The sequence below is a fragment of the Anoplolepis gracilipes genome, chromosome 7 (genome assembly GCF_047496725.1).
Source record: "Anoplolepis gracilipes chromosome 7, ASM4749672v1, whole genome shotgun sequence".
NCBI classification, from domain to species: domain Eukaryota; kingdom Metazoa; phylum Arthropoda; class Insecta; order Hymenoptera; family Formicidae; genus Anoplolepis; species Anoplolepis gracilipes.
The window spans coordinates 5,555,378-5,581,171 of record NC_132976.1 but is presented as its reverse complement, the minus strand read 5'-3'; the positions used below and the strand labels follow the sequence as shown (position 1 = coordinate 5,581,171).

Below are 25,794 nucleotides of genomic sequence, written 5' to 3'. Positions count from 1 at the left end.
ACGCGCCAGGGACTGTCGAATGAGGATAGGCAAACGCGTTGGTGGAAACGGCCGTGTCTTTCCGAGAGAAGGGCAGCAGAGAATGAAGAAGTGGATATGAAGTGCGAGAAGAGAGAGAAAGAGAGAGAAGATGAGGAAAGAAAATAAGAGTGAGAAAGAGGGAAGTATAGCCCAGGGGGCAAGAATGGCGTGAAGGGGGGACGGGAAGTAGCACGCATTTCCACCATTTATACACACGTCGGGGGCACGGCGGTGGCGGCGGCTATCTCGTCGATATTTCGGTTTTCCCTATTCCGGGGTCTCTGCCCTCTTCCACCAATCCTCCCCCTTCTCCCCTCGCTCTTCCTCGCCTGCCTGCCTGCCTGCCTATGCTACTACCCCTGGTGAAACGGCTCGACGGGCTCTCGCCGTTGTACTTTCGGACAGGGCTTAATCACCGTAGAGGGTTCTCCGCCGTATTTGCTGCTGACGAGAAAGGATCCGGTCTTTATCTCGCGCAGCGCACGTTGCCGCCATTGCCGAAATTATTCCGCTCCGCCCTTCCGGCGATTCCGTTAATTCTGTTGTGGAATTACGACGACGGCGATGTGCGCGCGCGGTTGCAGAATTGGTCGTGAGAAGCGACCTCCTTGACCTCACTCTCGGACATTCGGTAATTAACCCTTCGCACTCATCTGCGTCTCTCTATTCGCAGCGATGTGAAGAAGGTTGCCACAGTCACGTGCAATCCTAATCCACCGTGTTTATAGTCGGATAAATTCAAATAGGTACAGTCATTGTCAGAATCTCTACATGCAATCTTATTTATATTCATCTCAAATCTACGTATCTCTTAAAAGTAAAAATCAAATGAAAGAAAAACTCTTTCTTTTTTTTAATAATTTATTTATATTGCAGATTATCTAATTGAAGGAGATCACTTGTCCAATTTTCAAGTTTTTATAAAGAAATTTAATTAAAAAAAGAAATATATACATATGTAATTATTGCGAATAATTCGCATTTTCTTTTTCTAAATTGATTATTGTCTTTGAAAATTTGTTCGCGTCGGAAATTTCCGCGATTCTTCCGCACAAATCGAGAATTTTGATCCGACAATTCGCGAAATGAACGTGACAGCAGTCGCATGCACGTTTCCAATAGAACTCCTCCCCTTACACACGTATATATTTTCTTCTTTTGCGGAAGTTTCTCTTGCGCTGTAATTATCTCTGCCCTGTCCTTTATGCGATAGAAGCACGCCGCATCGACCGCCGCCGATCGAAGAAGTGCGTGAATGTGTGTATGCTCCGCAACGGCATATTTATCACTTTCGGATACGTGCTGCCTGTGACGTTTACAAACACACAACAAACCCCGTCCGTGTACCCCATCTCTTTCCCAACTCGCTCCGTCATTTCTTTCATCTCTGCTCTGAGAATCTGGGGTAAAAAGTTACACTGAGCTTGATACGCACAGAGGCATGTGTGACATATAATTAAGAGAGAAAATATCAAGAGTGTTGAATATAATTATAGAAACAAAGTATCGACCATGTTCTCCCTTGATTGATTTGATTAAACGTAAATATAATTATTTGCGTTAATTATTTGTATAATTATTTGTATTTAAATTCATATTTAATTGATCGAATATATATCGTAAAAATTAATAGAAAGAATAAAACAGATATAATAAAGTTTAATATCGCGAAAAATTTCATAAATTTTTAATTATTATGGTTAAAAATGATATTTACAATGTTTATGCAGTTTTTAATACTAGAATTTGTTCTTATATTCGCATTTGTTTGGTTTCTTTTTTCATTCGCTCGCCTTTCGCGGTGATTTCAAACGTGATGCGCAATTTCAGCCTCGCGCTCACGGATGCCTCCTCTCATTCCTTCTGTATATAGCTTAGTATTCTGCGGCTACGTCAATGTGATTCGCTATGTGCGGAAACTTCCAGGCGGAGTCTGCTTCTAGAGTATTGCACGCGTCTCTGTTAAATTACATGCTAAATGTTCCAATGGAAAGAAATTTTATTCCTCTCTTTCTTTTTTATATCGTAGTACCTCGGTATAAATGGAAGATGGCTTTAGAGTAGCAATAAGAACATTATTATATCACGTGTACAAATACGATAACATAAAAATTAAAAAGAAGAGATTAAAAAAAAAAAGTATATATCAAAAGGAATCATTGAAATTTATTTACGTCGCGCGAAGGATTAAATAATAAATTTGGTTAATTCTTCAAGCGTAAAAATCCCAGGAAAAAGGCTTGCAACATTGTGCAAAAGAGAAGAAAAACAAAAAAAAACAAACGGAGAGAAGACTGAATCTCTCTTGACAGATACACGCGGTCCCTGACGCATCAATCATTTCGGCTTTTTGCTCTCACGAACGATCTCTCCGCGATTTAAGCATTCCGCCAACGCGTCTGCCCCCTTCTTTCTGCCATTCGATACATGCACGCCCGCGCGCCATTGTCGACTACTGCACCCCCGCCGTTTCTGTCCGATATCCGTTTCCCGAATATTTCGCTCCTTCTACCCGGCGCCCCGTGCGTCGCTCCGGGGCGCGTTATACGGTATCCTCCCTCACCGATGTATTCGGTATGTACAGAAGTGCTTAGCCAGCGCCTAGGCCAGCATGGAATAGCTCGGCTGCCGCGTCGCTATGCGCTATAAGCATAAGCACACTGCGGGACCGACCGCTGAATGAGAACGCGGGTGCATAGGACCGCCGTTAAGGAGAATTTACGCGGTTCGCTTGCGGCGATCATTGTGCCGGGAGCGACTCAGCTCCAATGAATATATCCGCCGAATGAATTTTTGTTTAAATATTACATTGTTCAAGGGGCAAAAGCGCCGTTTTTTTTTGTTTTTTTTTTTTTAAATTATGGAGGTTTTATAAAATATCTCTTTTGTGTTTCCGCAACTGTTTAGATTATAAAAACTTTTACGAATAGTTATTATTAATCGTGCTACATAATATGTCACAATATCGCAAACGGTAATTCCACTTAATTCCGCGTAATTCGCGTTGCTCCGTACACGCACATATGATACACATCATGTGTAATTCTATTTTATTCTACTTCATTCATTTCTATTTTATCACACGAATGTATAATTCTATTTCATTCTCATCGACTTTGTGGACGGATCGTAAAAGGAGGTTTCGCGCGCGTCGCATTCGTCGTAAAATGGCTGTAATAGCGACGCATAACAGTATACGCTTGGCAGATATGTCCGCTTATTATGTTAGCATCGATGCACCCAAGTATGTACCGCATTCAGTGTTATTGCTCTCTCTAGACGCGTCTATGTTTGTACGCGGTGCAGCGATATATCTAAACGCACGTGTGCATACATATGCGTTGTCGCGTGAGTCGAGGCGCCTTCGTGTCTTATTCTTTACATTATGGATTTATGTATATATATCGTTCATCTAAAGATCTTTAAATTTGTCCGAGATCATCGACATTTTTATTCATTCAATATTTAATATACAAAATAAATACGAAATTGATTTTACATACGTGTAATATTTTATATATAAAGAATTAATAATAAAGTATTTTATATGTAATATTGAAAAATAAATAAATAAAAACAAATGTGACGATAGTATTTTTATGCTATTTATACTCTCTTTTGTGTATTTAATATTACTTGATTAAATAATTATTAATATTGTTAGTACCATATAAATATACAATATCATTTGATATCTTCTTCTATAAACTATATTCTTAAATAAACATTTCTTTTTTTGTAATAATTGCTCTTGTTGGCATATTTATAAATTTAATACGTGTTAAGATGTCGTTACACATATTATTATTATTTATTAATAGTGTCGCAGTAAACGTTCTTGCTTTCATCTACCATACATAAATATTTTCTTAAAAGTTAGGATTCATCGCATAAAGATTCATAGCGTAAATCGTATTTTTTTGGGTTGTCGTAATTACATCGGACAACTTAAATCATCGGTTGAAAGGAGAAGACGTAACGAGAGCGAGCCTTTGATCCTGGCTGTTCTATGGCGTAGTGTGGTCGTTATCTTTAATTCGGATGTAAATTTAGGCAAATAAGGGCAACGTTACAAGTTCCAAGGATACATCTTTACAAGTTTGTGAGAGAACGCTCGGTATCATGTGAAAAATCTTTGTTAAGATGAAAAACATCGAAATGCACTTTTCTAAAGTACAGAGTGCAATTTTCTCCGGTATCAAGCGACAAATAGTGAGTTATGTTGTCTTGTCACATCCTAAAAGCTACATCGTGTCTAAATTGTAAATATTAATCAAACTCTCAACATTACATTACGAAAGAAACTATCAGTACATGTCTGTTATAACAATAGTATAAAGTTTTAAAAAAGTACATTATCAAAGAGCGCATTAATTGTATTATTTTGCGATAATTCCTTTATATTACTTGTAGCTTTTTACATACAAGAGATACGTTGGATATTCTTGCACAGACTTTTTATGTGATCTTTTGAGAAAAAGACAATGAATCTTCGAGCAACCTGCACGTTTATTATCTCCGAATTTTTCCTTTTCTGATGTTAACAGTAGATATTATTTAACCACGCTTTACATACGATCCATTTATACACGAACCTCATTATGAGGCTTGATGAAACGAGCCATGATAACGTGCTGTTAACTGCTGATGCACAGATAAATGATAACAGATAAACAGCGAACGTGCACAGCTCGCATGCCGTGTGATGTAGGTAAATGAAAGAAGGTATGAAAAAACCTCAAATAACTATCATATTATTTCCATATAAATTGAGATGTCCGCGGAAAGCTGAAAAATCGCGGAAAGTTATTTTCGAGTTGCGTGCCACAGCAGCATTTTGCGGGGGAACTTGATTGGGATGCGGATGCATCGAATCTGTAACTCGGTGCAATATGTTGTTGCAATACTCTTTACCTATCTACTTATCTATCGCCATTGTCAGGAGTGTCTTTTTCCTTTTCTTTCTCCGTATCGTCTTCTTCGTCGTGACTGTAAGAAAGGCGCTCGAATTTTCATCGCCGACGTTGAAAACCGAAACGACTATGCGCCGCCATTCCTTTCTCTCGACCGCCGAGCGCGCGTCGGGTTAATCGATACTGGAAACACGGGAAGATACGCCTTCCTGATTAGAATTTTTAAATATTCAACGTTGTGCATCGCGTCGCGTATCCCGAGAAAATATGAGGCGCACCGCCAGGTATTCCAACACCAGAGCTATCTTTGACGACAGATTAGATTTCGATGAGCCGCATTGCGATTTATCCGATGCTTCGCGCGCAGCGAAGCTCTCGCTACGACAGCAATTTTTTTTCGCAACGAGCTTTCACGGAAAATGCTTTCGGGGCGGAGCACGATTGTGCTAGTTTGTATCGTCATTACAACACGGTGATAAAATGCTTGATAAATAATTTGTGCTCTGTGTTACTGTATTAGTGTTAGTACGCACCATAGATCGCGATGCATTTGGGATTTTTATTGAAGAATATAAATATATATATATATATATATATCGTCTGATTAGCGTGAATAGCGCGACGACGTTGTCGAGCGTAAATATTCGCAGTTTATTGTCTTATATATGTCAATTTTAAATCTCAATTTAATAAATATTGCAAGCGCATTAAAAGTTGAAATATTTTAGTTTTTAATTTTCTAACTTTTAAGCAATATTCAATAACGTACGAGATTTAATATTCATTATTGAATCTAGCGATAAAAAAATATTGGTCACTTAGTTGTGTGTTGCTTTTGAGATATAATTTATCGTTGAAATATATGAATATAAAAGAGATAGAGTTTTTCTTTTACGCGTCTCTGGAAGACAAATTATCTCACAAGACAAAGCGCTTTCGATGAGAGCGCATTACGTTTTAATTATTTTCATCTTAAGGTGACTTTCGACGATAAATTAAATTTTAATAAGGAGGACCTTTTTCTGTAGAGCGCATCCGCTTTTATCCAAGCGTTAAAAATTTAAATGATACCTACTTCCTTTGATTAATGCTTTTATATATTCAATATCAAGTCAGTAGAAAATACTCTATGCGACTCGATGTTTGCACATCGGGTAAATATGTTGACGGAAGAATAGTCTAGACAATATAAATGTTTCTACGTTTGTAGACTAATGCGGGGATTAAGGGCTTAACGACAGACATTTTGTGCTCGGCGTGTTTTGTGTCGCAGAATTGTAGCGCGCGTGTCGGCTGCTCTGCGACATTAAAGTAACAAAATATACGTAAAATGCTTGTCCAAATACGCTTACATCGGTCGAGACGTCGCGATTTAGCGCTTAAATTCAGAGATGCGGATAAATATCAGTTTTCATTAGCAGATAGAACTTCGAATTGCGGCGTACGCGTTTCATTATAAAACTCGATAGCCCGCTTGTTCTACGCCAAGCTTACAATCCGCTCGTAACGCATCGCACCGAGTAAACACAAAGCCGGTTGTTTCGCAATGTTCCATACAATTTCCGTACATTTTATCCACGAAAGCTAATCCGTTGGAATGGTCATACAAGTTTCCTCTCTCACGTTTGAATTTTAACTAAAATCTGTCATAGAATGTATCTTTTTAATAGAAATGAGAACATTGACGTTTGATCGTTGGTTATTTTGCAAGCTTTTATTACAATATTATGATTGACAGAAGTAGAATTTTCTTTAGTATGTATATTTTTCAAAGAATATCATAATCGACGTTTGTATCGATATATTAACGGTTATCTATGTTTTTATATATATAAAAGAAATTGTTAATTATAATAATACATTTTTTTTTCTAATGATCATGATTCGATGTTTTTCTACATCATCGCAACATCGGTCGCCCTCCGACGAGTTCTACCTACTCGCGCGTATTGGAAACGCAGGTGCCGCTCGCGGGACCTCGTCGTACGGGATTAAATCTTTAAATATTCAGCATAGCCGCACCGTTGTTTGCGAAACCACATGCACACATACATACACATCCGGCCGCGCTCTCTTCTCTCAGAGTCACGCGTCGCATTTTGCCGCGAATACCGGCGGAATACGAAATCGCGTTTCCATTCGTCCGTTCGCGTCGCCGACTTTTATCACATTGAGCTTTTTCGCGTCGTTTCCAAAGATATTTTCCGGCGAAAAGGGAGACGCGATAGGGATCGACGCGAGAACGATCGCGGCTCGTTATATACTCGGAACGTAGGCGGTCCGTTGCCGTGTTTCTCCGATGGCGAAGTTTTGATGGCGGTGAGACGCGGCGGGTGTGTCAAGTAACTTTATTGAAAAGTATCTAGATAAGTCTCGGAGAGAACAAAGGTATAGTGCTCTCTGTGTCTCCTCATTCGTGTTTCTCTCACTCCGCTGCTTCTCCTCCTTCTCCGTCGTCAATCACCTCACTTTCCTTAGCGATCTTCTATCTATCTACCTACCTACCTACCTACCTACCTACCTACCTACCTACCTACCTACCTACCTACCTATCTACCCACTTACCAACGTAACTTCCTCCCAGCTCCAACGCGATCCTAGAGCGGAATATTGCCTTTTCGTCGTCGCGCAAGCAAAATCCTTTCCTGCCGCTCGAACACTCGCTGGAAATTGACTCTGCTTATATCGGCTTACTAACGGCTTCGCAGACTGTCGGTCGCCACTCTCTTCCTTGTCGCGACGTACGCGATGGTGTTTTTCTTTGGCCGCAGACCACATGCCGACTGTTACTTTCTTACGGATGCTCGCTTAGAGCGAGCAGCATCCGGCAAAGTGTACGCGTCGTTGACGCTGATGATACGCCTCGCTGCGGAAATCAACACGATCATGACGAATGAGATCTTTGCCTTTCGCAAAACATTTGTAAGAGATTTCTTTAACCTTTCAACGCTGCGCGTATTTTGGTGCCATCAAGAATATGTTGTGTAATTCGTTTCTCTTCCTCTCTTTTTCTTTTCATCAATTTGATTTTCTTAATGTCTGTACATACCGTTCATGACAGAATGTATATTTCTAAAATCTACTATAGAAAAATAAGAATTTTTATTAATATCGTGAGTGTAAGTTAAAAAAATCCTTAGATTATAAAAGAAATTAAAAATCTAATATTATGATGTTAAAGAAAGAAATTGGTAACATATCAATCGCTTAAATGGTACATCAATGTCATTTAACAATTGACACATAAGTTTTGGCGCGCACACAAAAATAAATCTTGTATTGCTAGTAAAATTAAAATTCAGAATTAGAAAAATTCATTCAGAAAATATCTTTAAAATTTTAAGACAATTAATACAAAATATATTAACGCCTAAATTTTTGGCAAAATCTCTATTCCAGAGACAGAAAAGACAATTTCCTTTCCATAATCATTTATTTGGAGTATGGAGTCGTAATATAATATGAATATTTTGCTTACCTTATACATGTACCGGATATGTAAACGCGTCGTTACATTCTCTTTTAGAGGATGTAGAGTTTTTTTAAACGAAGCGCATCTACCATCTGTCGTGTTCGTCTTCTGCGCCAGTTGCTTTCCGGTGTTCCTCGACCATGAAAGCCACACGTGTTGACATTCTTCGGAAGGCAGAGACAGACACATGCGCGCGCATATATACACATATGCGTCCATCTATACGTAACTTTACCTTCGACGATACATTTCGTGTAGATGTAACGTAAGAAATGCAGTCTTATCGTGCAGGCATGTGTTTCGCTGAAATATATATATGTATATGTCATGACTTTCCCGCGACAGATTTAGATTGGAATTCTTACGCGCGATAGTTTACTGTAAAGGATAATTATTTATTCGTGCCAACGAAATGGCTGCATGATTGTCAAAAATTCGGTATTTATTCATTCGTACAAAAATATAACCTGATGATCGCAATAAATATCAGTACATAGGTGTTCGATAAACAAATATAAATTGCATACGCAATTACGTTTATTCTCGTACATTAATAAACATTTCTCCGTGCAAATTTGTAATGTATGTTAATATAATCTGGCATAGATACGACGACTGAAACTATATAGCGGTTTAATAATGGATGTATATGTGCCGGTATGGTTGGTGGCCTTCCGTATGTTCAACGGATACAGTTTATCTTTGGGCAAGGAAGTTATGTGTGCCGGTGCAGACACCCGCGCTCGCACGTCCCAACGATATATATCGGTATAATATATAAGTATCGATATATCACTACGGCGAATGTATAAATACGTACGTGGTGAGCGCGTAGGTGTGCGTGGCTTGCGTATTAAGCATGCGACTTATCTTCGAACATGACGTTCTCACATGCGCGAGCGCAAACTCGTGGACACGTAGTCTGCATAATGCACGCGACATATATGCACGATCGTGCACATCCTACACATGTGCATAAACGAAGTCTCGGCAGCGATCGACTTCCTGATAAGATGGCTTATCGAAAAATAAAGCCGAATTGTGAAATGACTTTATTAAGCTTTATTCAAGTTTTTCGATTAACCGCTATTAATAAAAAAAAAAAATTAATTAATTTCGATAATCTTTAAAGAGAATAATGTAAAAACATGTAATTGCGAATAATGCAATTTTTAATTAACTTTTTCCTAAAAATATAAAAATGTAAAACAAACACAATAGCAATTTTATCTCAGAACGGCGGACATTTCAGGATATTCTGCGTTTTTATGGTATATGTATGGACACATGTGCTCTTCGATGACTCACAGTCCCGTGCATGCCGTAGCATAGTCGTATGCACTTTTCTTGTCCTTGCCGAATAATGTCTACGCCCTTTTTCCTCGCTATGGCTGGCACAGCGAACATTACTGATCGTCCGCAAGAAAACCTGTGGTGTGTTTTCCCGGGCGATTTGCTGTTTTCCTTGGTGCCAGCTGTCCTTTAGTGCCTTACAGCCCTCCTTCGGAGATAAACCTGCAACTCAGAAAAAGAATACCGCGTAGGAGTTTTCTCTTGCCGTATTCGTTTTTCTCGCTATGCTACGAAATTGTTTCGCTAACTTTGTGAAAATTGCGAATTATTTTAGTTAAGATAATATTAAGTGACAATTGGAAAGTTTAATCAGTAATTCTGTATCGTATGATACAATTACATAAGTTGCATGACATGCTGAAACGTTCATGTTTTAACACCGATTTATTTTTGCATGAAATTCTTCTCATGTCATTTCTCATTTTTTAGCACGTTGTTTTTTATGCTTATACTGTTTTAATATCTTGAGGTTTTAAAAAAATACTGTTAATACTATTTTTATCTTTCAACTTTTATTATAAAATTTTTTTTCGAAAAAAATGGTAGCATATTTGTCAATTTAATAAACTGAAAGTTCGTGCATCAGAATAATGAATTAATCAATTAATTTAATGAATTTCAATCTTCTTAAATTGTAAAAGATTATTATTATTATTCGGGATTGGTCAAAAAGCCACAATAGAAATAAAATCTAATTATTCTCTCTCTCTCTCTCTCTCTCTCTCTCTCTCTCTTTCTCTCTTTTTCTCGTTGAAACATTTCAAAATCACATATAAACGTTAACCATCGTTTCGGTCGATTTGAATTGCGACCCTTTGAATACACGGTTTCGTGTTCACATCACACATATTAGCGACAAACATGGCTATTTGATCTCGACTCTCGCTAGTGCGATTGTAAACATAAGCCAGTAAGCAAATGCTACGATGATCAGGTGATCTTGTTGTACGCTAAATAGCTGGAAATAGTTGCTACAACCAACATGAGCTTTGAACGTTCGAAGACTTTCAACTATATGTTCTCTCTGTATTGCAAAAATCTTGTTCGCATTATAGTGTGTTTAAATAAAATATATGATTCATTTTTATTAGAGTGACATGAATATATAATACAAAAATATGACATATTTGTTACTCCAAAAAATTATAAAGTTTTAAAGAGTTTTTTAAAACAACTTCAGTAATCTTTGTTTCAAGATGAAACTTCTGTTCGATCAATGCATTTTTCTAAATTGCTGTCATATATTTGGAAATATTTGAATTCTCCAGTCTTATACAAACAATGTTTCGACTGAAAGTCGATTCCTTTCTCTCTCCGTTCATTAATTTAGAAGACGCCTCTTGAATCTCCCTTTTAATTTCCTGACCATGATAGCAAGTAAATATTAACGTCAGTTAGACGAAGAAACTTGAGATGCATTTTCACGATGGGAACTGCACTATTATTGGATTGAGTTACATTTCCGAGCTGCGGAATTCTTTGGTGCGCCGAGGAAGAGAGAAAGAGAACGATAGAAAAGAGAGAAAATGCGCGGTCGAGATTTCCTTTGCAAGTTTTTCTTCCGACTCTCAACGCAACATGTTTCGTTAATTCGAACGGAGTGCTCCGAAGTTTCGTAAGAGGATGTACAAGCGCAGCAAATGCGGGAAAGCGCAGTAAGAGAGCCGTCGCGCCTAACTTCTCGTACGTTTAAGTAACTTCTCGACGCGGTTTCCCCTCTCCCGCAATGGAATGAGCTTCTTTGCGGTATTGTTTTTGCTGTTTCGCGGTTAGTCATTTTTTATCCGTAAGCAGTGCCAGTAACACATACATACAGCGAAAAGGATATCAATTATTTCAAACTATTGTTCCGCGACATTGTTGCTCCGTTTTATATTCAGATTGCATTATCTTCCGAAATATTGCTGCGTTAAAATAAACTGTGATGATTTCTTTTGCTTTTAAATTTTTTATTCTACTTTTATTGCTTTTTCCGCAAATATGATGTTTCCATTGAGTGTTTTTAATGTAACAAGAAGACAAATTCTTTTCTTTTCGTAGAAAAACTTTTAGCATTTGAAAGGAACTCCTTAAGAATAAATTCCAGATACCTGATTCTTATTTACATTTGCATTTCTGTAATAATTGGCTTTCGCAGAATATAACGATTGTGTGTTGTGGCTCGCCGAATTTTGTCAATCCGCCACCTTCTTCGATCATTCACTCTCGCACACAAAATTTTCCACTCCCATGTATCAGTCTCACCAAAAACTCTCTTATTGTTCCATCGTTTCTACTATATCTCTCTCGCCACGTACTTGATCCAATCGAGATTTGATATCTGGTGTAGCCTTTTATATTCTGCTGGCTGCTCGATATAAATCGTCCGCGCATTCATCAGACCCGCGACATCATTCACTATTCTCGCGTGCGTACACGTAATGCGTCGCGTGCGTGTCGTGATTTTGCGAGTGGTTTGCAATGGCGCATGGATGCGTGTAAACCGTCGCCAGTGACCCATGGTTAACACGTCCGTTCGTTTAACCCTTCCTCTTTCCCGTGTTGAGGTACACGTGTCGGGTGAATTATTCGAAATCGTCAGCGGGTACGTTCAAATAATTTTTCGTTCGAATATAATATTGTTCATGAGTGAAATGTGCGATAATGTGATTCTATGACATAATATTAATCAAAAAAAATAATAGTTTTATCATAGATTTTATTATATATATTATACATAAGATTATTTTGTTGCTTCAGAATTTATCTCTTTTTGTGATATAATTTATTACTAAAAAGAGATTATCTTATTTTCTCTCGAAAGCTTAAGAGAACTGCTTAAATCGCTCTGCCTCGAGCGATTTGTAAGAAATTTTTTTTATTCATTTTTTTTATCAGTGACCAATGTCATCACTGACATTTCGACTTTTTCATTTCTTTCCCTCTTCATTTTTTTGAGATCTCATCTCCTTAGGAGGAGAGACACTAGATTACAGATCGCTCCAATACATCAGGCGTATTCTTACTACGGCAGCAAGAGATTAGCTCATCTGTCACACATGACCTAAATATCACAGGAATATCGATCTACGAGCCACATTGCTTCATGGACGGGGTTAGATCGGCAAGGGAGTTTCTGGTTGCGTAGTCGTGTTTTTGTCTAATTCTATTTTTACACTCGAGACACGGTTGGGAAGCAGCCGCTTCTTTTTCTCTTTCGGCTTGACGGAGGAGGGAAGCGGCAAATCCAAGGCATGAACAGGAAACGAGAAACTTCGAATTCGCCGCAGGATGCCTGTAGGAATCCTCAGTGTTTATTACGTGTAAGAAACCTCCCTCGTAAACAACCGCTGCGCTAATCAAATATCGCGTTTCTTGGAAATCAACTGTAGCAATTTGCAGCGTCTATTTTCTCGAAATCTTAATTTGATCGATGATTTAATTTAATTAAAAATCGAGTAACTTTTAAACAAAAAAATATTTCATGTATTTTTAAAAACATAATTTAAAAATATTTTTTCATGTAACAAGAACAATTGGCCTTGTTTCGTTATTAATTATATCAGTCTGGCAACTGAGTTTTTTCTCTCTTTTATATCCACATACGCTTCGCCTTTAAAACCAGTACGAACTACGAGTCATACCTATTTACATGCGTACATACATCGTCACCATCTCTGTGCGTATAGCTGCTGCTGCGGAGAATCTTACTTTTATCGACGCGATGGTGATGGGAGAAGAAAACGTTCCGTCTTTCGCGCGGAAGTAAATGGAAAAAAGATTTAGCAGTGCGGCCGGAGAATGTACGACGATAAAGAAACTGCAGCCCGTTTCGACGTAAAGTGTCGACTGATATTTCTTTATCCGTGCATCATGTGACTGAAAGCTCAAAATGTTAGTAAACGTGCTAGACGCATTATGACGCAATTTTCGCTCGACATGTTCTCGTATAGGAAATGGATTATTTATGAGAGAATGACGTGTTTTAGCTTTTTACTTTCGAATTATATATATATATATATATATATATATATATATATATATATATATAACAAATGTAGTTTTATATTATTTTGAAATAATTGTGAAATAAAAATAATAATTGCAAAACGATTATTGATTATTCAATATGAGAGTAAAATATGTATGATTCTATTTAAGAACGTTGAATATTTGTATGCGTTTATGCTGAAATGCATTCAAGTCATTTGTTGTTATTTCGAACAAATAAATAATGCGCGCGTTATCAGTGCTCATGACAACTTAGCGCATTAGCTTCGATTCACCATGATGGTTCATTTCATGATTCGATCGGGCACAAAGGCTTCAATACGCTATTTGTTTTTTCTTTCACACGAGCAGGCAGCCACGCGTTCTCGCTATGCGTTTATAACAACGTAACATTTTTCCATATTTCCCGTTCTCCAGGAACAGATTTTTCCCTCGGGCGAGCGTTTTATTCTCTGCTGCGCAGCACGCAACGTAATTACCACCGAATGAAATGCAGCGCCCGCCGGTAACGTCATTTTAAGAAGCGAGTACGGAAAGCCGCGTCGTCATTGAGAAACATCGCGGAATTTTTCCGGAATTTCAAAGCCGTACTCGCATCGCCTGTTGCACTTCTTTGGCGAATCGGCTTTTTTTTCCTTCATTTTTTTTCTCATTTTTTTTTTCACTTTTCAACGTGCTACCTTGCTTTTGTTCTCGGACCGGTTACCACCCCGCCATTGTGCCGCGCCATAAAAGGGTTTACGCGTACAAATCGTGCTTGTTCATCTCTCGGATCGAGTTGAAACTCAATTTTTTTCTCTACCCTGTGAAGGAAGAAGTAAAGGAGGAAAGGATCGCAGGTGGGGATATTTTGCTCTCTCTTTCTTTCTCTCTCTCTCTCTCTCTCTCTCCCTCGTTCTCTGTCGAAAGTTGATCGGATACCGGAGGAAATCGAGTGGAAATCCAGGAGAGCGCGTCGTTGCAACTCGGAAGCGACGTAACGAAGTTTCGAGTCGCTGCAGCGGAAGTCGGCCGACACTTCGTTTCTTCGAAGCGAGTGCCGCGACTTCGCGCGAGAATATCGCATATCGCGCATATAGGACGATATATTTGTATGTCGTTTCTCTGCTTTTTCTTTTTTTTTCTCTCTCTTTCTTTGACCGACGAAATTTTGCGTTGCGGTAGTGCCATCGCCAAACTCGTTTTGTCGCCTGGGGCAAATTGGAATTTCTGGCTACTATTCTATCGTGACGTAGCTATGTAGTTGCGAGATATTTGAGAGTTAGTAGTACAAATCGATAACTCAACCGAAACTTGTCAAACATTGCATAGAAATGTAGATTAAAGAAAATTAATCGCACACAAATTTTCATACTTGGAGTCATAATTTTTCAAAAGTAGGGCACTAAAATAAAGATTGTAAATTTTATTTTTTGAATTTATGCTTATAAAATTTTATATATATATATATATATATATATATATATATATATATGCACAATTTTACTTTGATATATTTGTTTGGAAATCTAATATTTTAACAGTGTTATAACTTTTTTATAAAAATATATTTGTTGTTATAATATTTGTATTGTATTATTTCGAAAAAAATATAGATTGAATTTTATAAAACATTTTCACCCTCTTCAACTTGCAATAATTGGGTGTGTATGTTTGTATTATGTGCAGGCACATAAAAGAAAATTTCCAAAATTATAATAAAATCAGAGGAAATGTAAGCTGTACTGACGTAACAAACTGTTCGTGAAATATCATTTATCATTCGACGACACGACAGTTTGGTATATTACATTGAAAACTTAATCGTAAAAAATACAATCTATGCTGCAGCAATTCAATCTAATATTTTGCCTTCATAATTTAAAATATCTAACTTTCTAGAGATATAAAACAGTCATTTGTAAAATATGCTTCTTCTTAAGAAAATAAAATCGCCATTAAGTAAAATTAAATTAAAAGACATTTAGTCATAATTTCCTTAGTTTTTTTTTTAACAATTTATCTTTAATAAATCACAATCTAAGAATGAATTATCTGCGTTATGTCACGAATTTTTCGGTTTGTGACATCAATAATGAGTAATAAATTTACGATTTCTCTCGCGGAGCAGCGATCTCGCGTTTCGTCGTATTCGAATCATTTAAGTCATTATCTAAATGATTACCGCGATTCTCATCTCATTCTCACTTATAAATCAGGAAATTCTGCTGTCTTATTCGCTAGCTGACGGCGACGGCAATGTTGTGTGTTACCAACAAGGAGATAGATGCAGACTGGATGGCGGCCCGTAACTCCGTTCGATTCTCTCGTCGCAATAAGACAAAAAAGAGACGGCAAAGCACCCCCGAAGGATCCTCCGAAGACTCGCGAGAATCGAATTACTGCCGTCGGAAATGATTTATATTCCGCGGATTCTAGGAGCTTCCTTAACCCATTTCTCAGAATCTCTCAAGGTGTGCGCTTTTTTCCATCGCACCCTTGATGGCATCCCCATCCACCGTACTATTCCCGTCGGCCACCGACCCTGCCTCTTTCCCTCCCTTTTCCTTCTTTCTCCGTCTCTCGTGGAATCTGCGTACAAGTTCCGCGCGCGTTACGCGAAACGGAAATTGTTCTGTCTCGCAAATCATACCGAGTCTCTTCTCGTACCGCGAATCATCGCTTGCATTACGCGCACACGCACATTGCGTGTTCATCCGTAGCCGGAAACATCAATAACCAATACTCTTACTTAGCCAATGAACGAAGAACAAGTAATCATGCTATTCGATACTTGGAAAAGATCGATACTTTGTAATATCGGTTCTGTCGAAACTTTCTGCGTAGAGTATGAATATGCTCGGTGGTATATCGGCATCGATGTTTTTGAAGAATAGTATCGTGTAGTAACGTTATTTTTCATTTACCGAGCTAAGTCGAAGTATCGAGTATCGATACATCGGATGCTTACGCGCGTAAACAACAATAAGCGATACTTATAAGCTATCCTTTTATCTATGCAGACAACGTAGACTCGCAATGTGTATCGCTTATCAACCATTATCTTCTTTCCTTTTGTTTTTGAGATAAAAGCTTTAGTCAAAGAAATGAAGTTAGATATTTTCCCAGTATCGCGCAATCTTTCTTTGCCTCTTTATATTTATATTAAAGTTAATAATGATTATTATTTTCTACTTTTTTAAATACTTGTAAATTAATTTTACATATTAAATTAAGTAGTAAATTAAAATACCCTTTTTTTTAATTCTTTATATAGTTGATGTAATTTTTAGCAAGCCAAGGGCAATATAAAACGTCAAGTACGTAATACGCGAGAAAACTCTGTAATTTTATAGTTTACGACATGATGCTGCTTTGGAACTTTTGCGAGTTTTCACATGCGTATGTGAGTACGCTCTTTGCGTATTTTCTCAGTTCGCAGGAACGTGTCACGGATGACGCAAACCCGCCTCGAGGCATCACATGTTGAGGCAGCACATTTATTTGTACAGGAGATGCATTGAATCAGGCATTTTCGAGAATTAATTATCTGACCGAGTAATTATTGTAAAGCACACGTCCATCGCGGAGCGTATCGTACTGTGATGCGAGGCTATTTAATTAGTGCTGTTGTGCACTAATGAATCTCCTTCGTCATCGGTTTTAACCGGCTAAAACCAAAAGCTGTTACAAAATTCTATATATATATATATATATCCTTAGTCAAAGAATTTGAGTTATATATTTCCCCAGTATCACGTAATCTTGCCTCTATATTTCTATTAAAGTTAATAATTATTATATTTTTTACTTTTTTAAATACTTGTAAATTAATTTTACATACTAAATTAAATAGTAGATTAAAATACACTATTTTTTTATTCACTAAAATTTATATATATATATATATATATATATATACACATCTTCTGTACATACTTATGTATATATCGGCTTAAACACTAAAATCTGAACTATATTTTCTTAAAATAAAATTGCAATTTTATTTTAATTATTTTAATTGGATCGATATATCTTTATTTATGTCAGTGAAAGTAATTTCCAAAAATTCAGTAAAATGCTTCTTGCTTGATGTCACAAAGCAACAATAATGAATTTCTCGAAACCTTTTATTTACTTATAATTCAAGAAAAGTGTTACTTCTCCGATATAATCTATCTAAAAAGCAAATATGTGTTTGCGATTTTGTGAGAACGTTTCTTAGAAATGTACGTACCAGCAGTTGCCGCCGTCGACGAAACCTAACGATCGATATGCACTGTGCTATCAGTGTCGTATCTCCGGCGTGTGTAATGTCTCGTCTAATTAGCGCCCGTGCTAATCTCAGGGGTCTAGGCAGGCAGACGGATTATCCTGGGGGGCCATCATTGAGCCACGCATTCCTTGCAAATGCATAATCGCTACCGTTGCTTCGCTGTGCGCTATATGCCGCATTGCGCCGCCTATACTTCCATCAGTATCAAGTAGAGTGGCGGATATAAATGACGGGTCTCTTGCTCGACGAATAACGACGGCTATTCTGAATCGCGGTGCTAATATTATCTCGTTGTGTATGACGCGAACGTAAAGCGCATCCCGCGCGGTGTCGACAAAATCGTGATTCGCTCGTGACAGATGAGACATACTAATCCCCGAATGCTTCATTATTCGATATATCATCAAAACTTGATTCGTTTTAGGCGAAAATATGTTACTATGCAAATATTCCGCCGAGACGTAAAAGGAATCCGAAACTTTAGAAATTGCAACTCTATCTTATATGAGACTACGTCCAATTACGTAGGAATCTTCATTGCGTTTTATTCGTTCATCTTTTATATGCACATAAACGCGATCCGATCATCAAAAACTTATTCGTTTAATGAGCCCGTTTTTATGTTTTCAAAGAAGTTTTCTTCACAATTCAATTAATGATCCTGGGAACGGAAATGGGTTAAGTCGTTTTAATAGCGGAGATTCTAATAGAGAGAGAGAGAGAGAGAGAGATTTACGTTCTTCTGTGTAATTTTGTACGCGAGTAATCAGTAGCTAAAATTCATCCATGCAACGACGCTTCATTACCTCTTGACGTGACATTCATCTAGTCTCACGTCTAGGATTGCATGATTGCGTGCGATAAAGTTCGAAAATCGTCATGTGGTACTTTGCAGAATTGGCTAACGTAGAAAAGTCTCTGCTTTATTATGATTCTGCGAGCCACCGCCAACCACGCTCGAATGAATTTCCCATCGAAAGCGTAACTGCGAAATTCACGGACCGGGCATTAGCAACGGACGCGTCAATGAAATCGGACGATCGATCGATCGACGGCGGCTCTCCTCGTATTATAACGTCCGATCGCTAATTATAGTTCGCTAATCTCGGAAGAGTAGGCGGTCCGGTACTAGCATTACTCTCGATACAACTATGCATGGCTTTGTCGACATAATCACTCTAGTTTCCGGTGCTCGGTATCCTTTTACTTTCTCCACCAGCCACTGTAAATACATGGCGCGAAAATGGATTTTACTTGAAATAAAAAAGCGATTCTAAATGTTATATGAAATATTAAAAATATCTCATTTTTGTTACGTATAATAAGAACGAATCAAATGAGATCAACCTCGCGAAATATCCTAGCTATTTGGGGAAATCATATTTTATTCGTAATAATATAATATTTCACTTGTGTAATATTTTGTTAACAACATTTTAGATTTTCGTAAATCATTTTACGTACTTTCAGCGACTTTTCGTCATCATTATATAAGAGTTAATATTATTTTATTCCATTTATTTCATTATTATTACATTTACAATTATTCTATTATTATTATATTTAAAAATACAACAATAGATTATATTATCTTATTTTATTTTGACATGGTAAATGGCGTCATGCGAAACGTATAACAAATTAAAAATCGCTATATGTGTATTTCGAAGGCAAATAACTATAATCGGTTAATTGCCCTTATTAATATTGTATGATTAATCGTATCATGCGGTTTAATAATCAAGTGATCCGAGTAATCATTATACAATATCGAATATTGCAATTTAACTCTATAGTGTTTATTATATTGTGTAATATCCTAGATTATTGTCGTGGAAGTAAAACTCGTGAAACAAGTCGGAAATTTATTTGGATATAGTACAGCAAAATAAAAAAAAAACATTGGAAATACCTGTGTTTTTATCTAGGAATGTTTAGCTGGATCTGATGATTTATCTGTCAAGTAGCGCGCGTTTGTGCACGAAATTGGTTTTACATCAACGAAAGAAAAGTGGGATAAAACCGTGACGTGTTTACTACTTTTGTCGATGAAACGAAAGATGAAATCGAGTATCCTGGACGCGTAACGCTTTGGCTAATTAGCAAGTACGCTTATCGCAAGAACATAACTGTGGACGGACGGATTATCTCGGGTCGATCTTTTAGACAGCTCTCTTAAGCTGGCAGGACCAAATCAGCAAAATCAAATGGGACCTAATGGATTATTTAGTACTTATTTTGTACTATTTGTACCACCAAAAATAATTTATTTTATAAAATAAATAATATATAAATTTATTTTTAGTGGTACAAATTAATACAAGTTCAGTACTAATCAGATCAATTTTTATTTTTCATTTTTTAATGGTTTTTATTACGATAGTTGAATATTAAATTAGCAGGACCACAATTTTTTTTAATTCGCACGGGGTATAAATTTATTTTCGGTGGTACAAAATTATTTTCGATAGTACAAATTTGTACAAATTCAGTACTAATTGTATCTGTTTTGTTTTATTTATTTTTTTAATTTTTTCTTTTGGTCCTACTAGCTTAACATTAAGTTAGCAGTGCCACGATTTTTTCTGAATTGGCATGAAGTACAAAATTATTTTTGGTGGTACAAAATAGTACAAAATAAATACTAAATAATCCATTAGGTCCCATTTGATTTTGCTGATTTGGTCCTGCTCGCTTAAGAGAGCTGATATTCTTACGTGTGGTTTATCACAAGAGTTAATCAATTATGTTAACAATTGCTAATTATAAAGATTATAATTAGCTAATCGTATTTTAAAGACTAATACGGTATATACGAAGTACGCATACCTATTCCTTCGAATGTCGCCGTACATATGACAAGAGCAACAGCGCGCTACGTCTGTAAAGGTCGAGCGCCGAACACTGTGTGACGATGTAAGATAACAAATTCCATATGCTTATAAAATAATATACGTAGGTATGCCGAATATCCTTTGTAAAAAATAGTGACGCGTTCTTGTTTGTATCTTTGGTATGCGTGACGTAGGAAGACACGGCATAGGACATAGTGGGGGAAGGCAAGTGGGGGAAAGGACCGCCGCGTCGCGCAGAAAGCAGAGAGACGAAAAAATTATTATTGTTCAGCTAACGCTCGAGAGTTAACAAGTACATATTCGACCTACATATGTCGTATTATTTTATAGGCATAAGGAATTTGTTATCTTATATCGTCACACAGTGTTCGGCGCTCGACCTTTACAGACGTAGCACGCTGTTGCTCTTGTCATATGTACGGCGACATTCGAAGAAATAAGTATGTTTCGTATATACCGTATTATTCTTTAAAATACGATTAGCTAATTATAATCTTTATAATTAGCAATTATTAACATAATTGATTAACTCTTATGATAAACTACACGTAAGAATATCAGCTCTCTTAAGTTGGCAGGACCAAATCAGCAAAATCAAATGAGACCTAATGGATTATTTAGTACTTATTTTGTACTATTTTGTACCACCAAAAATAATTTTGTACCCCATGTCAATTCAGAAAAAATCGTGGCACTGCTAACTTAATGTTAAGCTAGTAGGACCAAAAGAAAAAATTAAAAAAATAAATAAAACAAAACAGATACAATTAGTACTGAATTTGTACAAATTTGTACCACCGAAAATAAATTTATACCCCGTGCGAATTAAAAAAAATTGTGGTCCTGCTAACTTAATATTCAATTATCGTAATAAAAACAATTAAAAAATGAAAAATAAAAATTGATCTGATTAGTACTGAATTTATATTAATTTGTACCACCAAAAATAATTTTGTATTACCGAAAATAAATTGGCATGGGGTACAAAATTATTTTTGGTGGTACAAAATAATACAAAATAAGTATTAAATAATCCATTAGGTCCCATTTGATTTTGCTGATTTGGTCCTGCCAGTTTAAGAGAGCTCTTTTAGACGCGCGTTCACGAAACGACGAGTTGAAATCCGCGTTGCATATACGCCTTGCTAGCGTAGCGGTATTACGGCTTTACGGTCGTTCGTGTAACGTCGTGGCGATAAGTTGCCTCGCGATACGCTAAGATCGATCACGCCCCCGAGCTCGCATTAGGTACACGTGGAGCTTCGCGAACGTAACGTGGCATTACGGTGAAACATTGACAAAGCGATTCAATAAACCGCGACTTCAATCCTGTCCCTTTAAAGCAAATTGTCGTTTATTGAAAATGTGTAATTATTTGATTTTTATGGAAACACATTCGTAGGACTTTTCATTCTGTCACTTTTTCTCAGTGAAGAAATCAGTAGGAATTTCTCACGGTAAAATGAAAGAAGAGATTAATGCAATTACTCTAGTTCTAACTGGAAAGAATAGAAAAAAAATTCATTAGAGTAGGAATAGAATATATATCATAGAAAGAGAAAGAATGGCAAACGCGAGAACACATTTCACACGAAATGACAGGATTTCGTCGTGCAATTTTTCAATTTGGAAAAGTATGGAAATATTGATGACATACGTGTTACAGATGACATTTATGTTACAGATTTATTAATGGCTAAAATAAATAGCAAGATGTTATAATTTATAATGTGGTCTTTTTGGAAAACGTATTGAGAGCACATTGATGCAAAGGATCGATATTCATGATTCTGTCAAAAGTGTAATTTATAATTTAGCGCTGTTATTTATTACTATAACAAACGTGTCGCAAACTGCTTTGTTATTTTCATTTTTATTTTTATATAGCATTAAGATAACTGACGTGTATATATAATTTTTATTCGATACATCAAAAACGCGATTCCCGCATGATCGAGACTTTGGAAGTATCTTCGAAACTCAACTGCATTAAAGAATAAACCAAATTAACCGACTTTTTAATCCATTAAATGTCAAAGTATTAAAGTAGCAAGCGATATATAGTTCGCGAAGTATCTAAGTGCTACTTAGATGTACTTTTGCCGCTCTTTAATAAACTGTTAATGCGGAAGATCAATCATGCTCGCTAGGAACTTTTAGCGCTCTCCACCAAAAATATAGATCGTAATTAGTCTAGCTTTTTCATGTCCTCTTTTCACGCATTAAAGAATATCCGAGATATCGTATGGATATTGATATAAAGTAACGGAAAGACATTTTGCACTCTGCTGTTTAATATTTTATAACTTCATCGAAGATCGATTGTATTCTTGATGTGTCAGATGCGCATGCAACTTTAGGATTAAAGCAGCATTCCAGTGAAATGGAATATTTGTCGAAACTTTTCTTACTTCGCGTGAATAAATTAGATTAAAAGAACGAAGTACTAAGACATTGTCGTTTTTGACGTATCACAAATATAGCGCATCGAAAAAAGATATATATATATATATATATATATATATATATATATATATATATATCTTTTTTCGATGCGCTGTATTTGTGATGTGTCAAAAACGACAATGTCTTAGTACTTTGTTCTTTTAATCTAATTTATATATATATATATATCTTTTCTCACAAGATATATATATATATCTCAGGTACATATTGTCATACATAGGTATTGTGTAACGCCAATCTCCTCAGAACTTTTTCGTTATTATAGTTTTTTTTAAGCATTCTCAGAAATAAGAGTCATAAATATTTCACGAAACCTTGTGGAAATAATTATAATGGTTTATCATTAAGTTATATATTTAACGGAAACGATTTTTTGTTAGCAACGCGGATGCATTATAATATCTCGACTATTTAAAAAGAATTAAATTAATTTTACAGACAACGATTTTGAAGCGTGTTTTATTTGTATCTAATCAGCGTCGTGCAAATGCAGCTCACAGATGGCGACTGTAAAGGTATACTAATTAAACTGTTTTGAATTAATGACATCGTAACGAGCCAATTTCTTTCTGGGTCAAAGTTGTTAGAGTTTTTAATCGGACGGTCGTGCACGTTTGAACGTTTCCTGTCCTGGGAAAAGACGTAACGCACAGAATAGCGTAGTCTCGTCAGAGATAACGACGATGCTCCTCTTAATTATTCGCTTAATTATCATTATTACTATTTTCACTCGACATGCTTAAAAAACGTGAAATGCAAAGTGGGAGTTATATATATAACGCGACGCGTCCTTTCATAGATATAATTATAAATCGATAACTTAATTCTATCAATCATTATTTTATCTTAAGCTTTGATTTACATATATCGTTGAAGCTTTATTAGATTTTCAGTTTTGTGTTTTTGGCCACACTTTTATACGTATGTATACATCTCTCCGTTAAAATTTCGTTATTTTATTGCAAAACGAACCGCTTATGCCATTCACTTCAAAAACTGGTATTCGTTGGTGTATTTGTCGCGCAGCAAATTTAAATGTATTATATTAAATTGGGTTGTTTTGGAGCACACACATGTTATTTTTCAAATGTATAACACAAAACGTATTCTGTCAGTAGGTTAAAAATATTGCTTCATAGCTGCAAGTAAATTTGAAGAGAATATCCAGGATTAATGCAAACATTCATCTGTTTTTATTTATCCCCCAAGGTTTGAGGCATTGAGAATATTTAACAAGAATATATGTCAGTAATTGTTCTCGCATATTTCGTATTTAAACGATGTTTTTTTTTTTTTTTTTTTTTTTTTGCACCACTAATTCCGTTTAAGCAACACGCATAGTAGTATGCGAACAATATGCTTATAAGCGTAATTAATCTCGAGCATGGTATGTCTGCGCGAGAATAGCGGTGGACAGAGGCGTGGAATTAATTAAATGTCACATAGAAAAGAATGTCTCGTGGCATTTGTCGCGATCGATCTGACATTTTTCATTTGCGGAAGAATGGCATGAGTTCCGCTCGCACTATCACGAACAAAAGTGGGCTATCGCGTTTCACTCTCGAATTTCGAGGACACCAACATCACGCAGTCCTCTCGTCTTCGTGACGCGCCTTTTATGTGCTTTTTCGGTCGCAGCTCCTCGAGGACCTCCGTTATCTCTCGCGTCTCTAGTTTTTCGCTTCTGTGGCCCTCGCGTTTTGCTTGTCCCTCATTCTCGATATCGTTGTAGCACGAACGTTTCGAATGGCTTTTAATCGATAGTCGGTATTTTCGAGGGTGACAACGGCGGTAGGGTCGCGAAAAAATGAACGGAGGGGCCGACGCGCGCGCTATCCCCTAGGATAACGCCGATAAAAACGTTTCTACTGGGCGAGGATTCATCAAGTATTTTACCGAAGAGCGACAGGTGACAGAAGAGATTACTTTTACGTTTGAGCGCATATTGGCGATATATAAACGCGAATATAGGTGTTTTCCCTTCTCGTGTCATGTATAAGTTGGAAAGGGAAGGAGGAAGTGGCACTTCTCGCTCTCTCATCTCTCTCCCCCTCCATCTTCCATTCGGCAAATATCTTTCTTGTAGGTCAGTTATATATCACGGGCCATGCTCGCTAAAGGATTTCAATTCTGGCCGACGTCCGTAGTTTGGCGAACGATTTTCGATAAGCGTGACACATTGGGACTCGCAAAAAGCGAATCGCGCCGTTCGCTGTCGATTGATTTCTGAATTTTTATCCAGGACTTTGGTGAGTGCTCTTTCGAGATGTTGGCCCGCGATCACGCAAGAAACTCGTATCGGTCATATTTTCAGAGTGCGATGACGCGATTTAATTCGATTTAACGGTCCTAAAGCATTTTCTTAATGATATTGATCGTTTAAAAACAATTCTTTTGTTATTATTACTAGTCAGTTATTACTATTTCGTCTTTTAACATTTTAAGAGTACATATTTCATTTGAATGAAT

At 36.8% G+C, this 25,794-nt stretch overlaps 1 protein-coding gene and 1 long non-coding RNA gene across 5 annotated transcripts in view; one reads left to right on the top strand and one right to left on the bottom strand.

Annotated features, from left to right (window-relative positions):
- Sema1a (semaphorin 1a) overlaps window positions 1-25,794 on the top strand; it is a 233,930-nt gene that overhangs the window by 20,892 nt on the left and 187,244 nt on the right. The window contains exon 1 of one of the 4 annotated variants that reach the window (XM_072896527.1): window positions 21,129-21,299. The exons of the other annotated variants lie outside the window; for them this stretch is intronic. The gene's annotated coding sequence lies outside the window, so the exon portion shown is untranslated. Of the gene's footprint in view, window positions 1-21,128; window positions 21,300-25,794 lie in introns of those variants that run through there. 4 annotated transcript variants of the gene reach the window in all.
- On the bottom strand, window positions 9,233-20,991 carry LOC140668016 (uncharacterized). Its single transcript, XR_012047106.1, has 3 exons — window positions 20,834-20,991; window positions 9,621-9,921; window positions 9,233-9,492 (listed from the first exon to the last, which is right to left on the bottom strand). It is a non-coding gene; the product is annotated as an uncharacterized lncRNA (long non-coding RNA).